Raw genomic sequence first — 5546 nt, 5'->3', positions numbered from 1 at the left:
CTGAGCAGAGGCAGGGTAGTGTGAAGGTTGGGGCTCCAGCCATGGTGTGGAGAAATAGTGGGTGAGTCAGCCATGGAACCATGGTGGAGTACAGGCAAAGGGGGGCGGGGGATTGAGGCCAGGATAAGGACCGAACCCTCTCCCCTTCCTGGTTGCAGGATGAGTGGTCCCACTATTCCAATGATGGTTCAGTCACACTGTTAGGTCGGCCTGGGAAAAATGGCCCCTTCCCTTTGTTCTCTGTCCACGCACACTGGCCACTTCCATAGAAGTCCTTACCCAGCATCTGTAGCCCAGGTAACTGGTACACCTGGGGACAGTGGGTAGTCCCCCAGGCTCTGCGGTCACTTCCTTTTCCTCTGAGGTCACATCTTCATCTGCCCTTCACTATGGCCACACTTCCCCTCCCTGCCCTCCCCACTATATAATCAATCTTCATGATTAATTCCTCAATTCATCTCTCTGCACACTTACATCTGGTGCAGCTCTCTGCACACTACATTTCATGAGGGCCAGCAGTTTGCTCTCTTCCCAATAAGCTTTTATTCTACCTGAACCATGTGGCAGTCTCCTTCCAGAGAACCTTACAATGGTTACAAGGTTCTCCCATGTCCTGGCTGCTTCCCTTCTAAGCCAATTCCAGCTTCCAGAACCCGCCCTCAAACCCTGAGCCCAAATCCCAGGTGCTTGTCACCCCTCTGCCTGGGTTCTGAGGGTGGCAGAGTGAGACCATGACAAAGCAGAGATAGTGGCAGAAATGGGGGCCTGCCCTGTTCGAATATTTTAGACTTAGCCAGAAAACAACACAGACATCCAGGTACAGAGAACAAATAAAGGTTTATTATCGGGAAAGGGGCCAGCAAGACCCCTTCTCACAAGGGAGAAGTGAGAAGAAGTGCCAGCTATTGTCTGAGATGACCTGTATAATCTAGGATGTTTAGGAGGGGATAGGAGGTGGAGACCCTTGCCACACCACCTCCTGCGGAGTCTGTGTGAGAGATCGCCTTTAGACAAAGAGCTTCAAGGAAGCATGCCTGCAGGAAGGTGGTGCTGGTTCAAGGCTTCGAATACACTTGGCTGCACCTTTATAGCCTCTACCGTTATTCTCACTATATTCTTCTTGGCTGTACATTCGTTGCCTTTATTCTCGTTTTGGCTATTTTTCTTTTTCTTTTTCTTTTTTTTGGGTCCAGTTGTGGGGCCTGAACTCTGGGCCTGGGCTCTGTCCCTCAGCTCTTCAGCTCAAGGCTAGCGCTCTACCACTTGAGCCACAGCACCACTTCCGGCTTTTTTCTTTTTGCTTATGTGGTGCTGAGGAATCGAACCCAGGGCCTCATGCATGCAAGGCAAGAGCTCTACCACTGAGCCACCTTCCCAGCCTGGCTATTTTTCTATTGATCCACAAACAGAGCATGTTGTATCTTTCCAGTCCAATAGAGACAGCTTCTCTAAATAATAAAGACTAGGACCAAAGATTAAATGTGGGCAATGTCCCAATCAATCTATCATCTGATGTGATGCTGCCTCCAGAAACTCCTACAACTTCACAAGCAGTTTTGCGGCTCATGCATAGTAAATATAGAAACTTAAAATTTCCAGGTATGTTACAACAGATAGAATTAATGAATTAAACTAAGTTAGAAAGAGTTATCCCAGCAGTTCAGAGACTTCTAAAAAAAGGGACCTCTGATTATAAAAGGAAAAGAAAGATTCCCCCAACAGTTATGATTAAGTTTAGTCCAGCTTACGTTATAGGGAATAGATGATGGTTTCCCACAAAATATAAGGTTAGTAACATCACATTTCCTGAACCGACTGATGAACCATTGCCTTATCCAGGAGCTTATAAAGATGGAAATAGCTGGATTAACATAAAAGGAAAAGAGTATTTTGGAACTCATTAGATTTTATACAAAGATTAGGTAGATCTAGATCATTATGGTGTTTAATTATTTAAACAGCAATTAGAAATTTATGTGAACAAATACTGGGATTAAAATCATAGGAAATGAAGAATGCCTGGCTCAACCTGGAAGTGGTTTTTAGGATGGTTTCAGAGGGACTTGAAAATATATGGAAAACATAAAAAGAGTACAATATAAGTACAGCCCTGTCTTAGGTTTAATTATTAAACATAAAAAGGCTGAATAGATGACGCATTCTATTAAACAATATGCTAGACTTGTTTTGCACCACTTAGCTTAAACAGTTGGTGGGATAGTCATCAATTTGCATGTAATGCATCAATGCTTTGCTTTCTAAAAAATTGATTACGTGCTTAAATAAACAAAGAACCTATGTCTCAATCACACACTGTATAAAAATGTTAATTCTCCTCAATAAAGATACACTCAGATGCAACTCTTTTGAGTCTGTGTCTGTTTGTCACTTCGCTGACTCATTGCCCACCTATCTCGAGATCCCTGTCCCGTTGGTCCCAGTGCTCCGGCCGAGCTGGTCCGTCGCAGACCCTGGTGTGGATATGTGGGCCAGGGCTTCATCATGGCGGACTAGGATTTATGGCTGCTGCCCAAATAGTAGATAAGGGGCCCTGCAGCTGCCCAGACCTGAAAGTCACTCTAAAGGGCTCTTGTCTTATATGGTAGTAGCTGACCCAGAGAAGTGCCATCCCGAAGTAAAGGGGGTTGCTTATTTACTGCCTATACTAAATGGGCCTAGTGTTGCCTAAGAAAGGAGCATGCTAAGCTATGGAGAGGGGAAGGAGTGGACTAAGCTATGGGAAAGGAGCTCATTGGGCTAACATTCCCAACTCTTTGGTTTAATCATTGAATGAGGGAAGGGGCACCAGGTCAGGATTATGGACGAAGGTCATTTCTTCTGGAGCTGCTTCCTACAGAGAGGGGGCAAAGTAGTTAGCAGGGATGCTCAACCAGGTACCCTCCCAGGAGCATTTGATTGATGGACTGATTGATGACAGGTCTCTTCCCCACAAGGATGTTCTGCATGCACCTGAGCAGGCAAGGCATGATCAAAATAAGGTAAGAAATTGCAGTTAGGGGACTCAAGATAGGTATGAGCCAGGGAGTAAGCTGCCTGAATAGGTCCCCCTTTATTTTGTTGGATATTTTTTTCAAGTTCCTTGAGATGCCTGATTTGTTCCTTAATGGCATAGCTGTTATCAGTTAAGATAAAATAGCACAATTTTTACCTCCTGGCACCCTTGATGGTGAAGTAAGAGTAGGTAGTTGATAGTAGCATGAGTGTCAAGGGTAGCCTGACTATGTTCCTGCTGTTCTGTTTTGTTTTTTTGTCGGTTGTGAGGCTTGAACTCTGGGCCTGAACTCTGTCCCTCAGCTCTTCAGCTCAAGGCTAGCACTCTACCACTTCAGCTACAGCACCACTTCTGGTTTTCTGGTAGTTTATTGGAGATTAAGAGTTTCATGGACTTCCCTGCCCGAGCTGGCTTTGAACTGCAATCCTCAGCTCTCAGCCTCCTGAGTAGCTAGGATTACAGGCGTGAGCCACCGGCGCCTGGCATTCCTGCTGTTCTTGATTTAGCAGTACAATGGCAGGGACAAAGAGACCCTTGGGATAGGGCTGGTTTTTCTCTGCCATATGGGCTGGGATAGAGGCACTTGTCTGTCTGAGGCCTACCTCCAAAGGTAGGTCATTCCATGCAGCTGTCCTACATGATCACACCATCCACTGTCATATCATCACACTGTCACATCACATATCATACACCATGCACTGTCATGCTATCCTACCATCATATTGTCATACCACACACTAGCAATACTATCAATACTGTGGTGTCATCACAGCATACACAATCATACCACCATGCCATCACATTGTATGCTGGCATACCACACACCCTCATGTATCACATCGTCACACCACACAGTTATACCACATACCATCACACTGCCACAAAGTATACCATCACACTATACACTGTAACATCACACTTAGTCATACCATTACACCACCACACTACATGCTGGCATACTACACGCCATCCTATCATCACAACACATGGTCACATCATAGCATCATCACACCAAACACCATCATACCACATTCTACACTGTCATATCACATACCATCACATCACATGTCATCATACCACACCATACACTGTCACATCACATACCATAATACTACATATCATCACAGTGTATATCATCACACCATCACACCATCATACCATACACCCTCACAATGAAGATATCACATCACCAAAACACCAACACCATACCATTACATCATACACCATCACAATGTACACCATCACTCCAGCAAACCACCACCATACCATCACACTATATACCACCATGCCATCACCACCACCACAATTTATACCATCATACCACCATGCCATCACCATCATACCATCACACCATACAGACTGTACACTGTCACCTCACACACCAGCACACTCCACACCGTTACATCATACACTGTCACACCATTATACCATTACAAAGTATATAATGAATATACGCTGTCACATCACACACTGTCACACCATCACAAGGCTCTCATCACACCTCAAACCACACAACATTATACCACAAATGTCACACCATACTTTGTCCCACCATCATCACAACATAACCGCCCAACACAGATCACATCATATACTGTCACACCACACACCACACACTGTCACACCACACACCACACACCACACACTGTCACAGCACCATGCAATTGTGGCTGCTGCCCCACAGGCATGCCGCCTCACTTTCCCTGCCCTGAGAGCATGGGTGTTTCACAGAAGTTAATTTGCAGGTAAATAAAGGCGACTCTTTTCCTGTTGACAGGGATTTCATTTCAGGCCTTGGTGCGGGCCTTCTCTGATGGGGTCACAGGTGCCCCACCTTGGCCAGCAGAGCACAGGAACAGGCTGCACCTCCCCTCACCATGACCTGGGCACGAGCAGGAACGCCCACCCTGGGTCTCATCAGTACAGAGAGGAGCTGAGTACGGCCACTGCAGAGGTAGAAATGGCCTGGGGAGGGGAGGGTGTGATCTAGGGGGAACAGGCCCTTTTGACATATTATAGGGCATCTCCCTCCCTTGGTGGGGGCCCACCCTCCATGCAGAGGCCCAGCCCAGGTAAAGGGCTCCACTCTGAGGCAGCCAGGGCAGAATGTGAGTGTACAGACCTGCTATGGGTCAGCAGCACCAGGCCCAGCTCAGGGCTGGCTGCCCAGGGCTTTGCCCAGCTCCACAGGAAGCAGGGGGACTGGAAGGCCATGGACAGTGACAGCAAGACCTGCACCAGCTGCTCAGGCTCTTTGTCCCCTCAATGACCCCAGGCATACGTGGTTGTCACTCTGCTCCCCTGGAGTGTCAGCCCTTTTCTTCCCATCTCTGCTTCTGCTCTGCAAGGTCCCTGGGTGGTGAGTCCTTTAGGCTCCATGGCCACATGGAGAATTCATATCTCTTTCCTCCTGCAGTCCCCAGCTGAGTACCTGGGACATGGCAGAGGCTCAGCAAATGCCCTTTGAAACAAACAATCAGGCTGGTCAGCTTAATTTCCTGCTCCTAGGCCAGCCAGTGATCTCAGGGAAGCT

The sequence above is a fragment of the Dipodomys merriami genome, unplaced genomic scaffold, assembly GCF_024711535.1.
Source record: "Dipodomys merriami isolate MVZ:Mamm:240054 unplaced genomic scaffold, mDipMer1.0.p SCAF_34, whole genome shotgun sequence".
Lineage (NCBI taxonomy): Eukaryota > Metazoa > Chordata > Mammalia > Rodentia > Heteromyidae > Dipodomys > Dipodomys merriami.
This window is presented reverse-complemented; position numbering follows the sequence as displayed.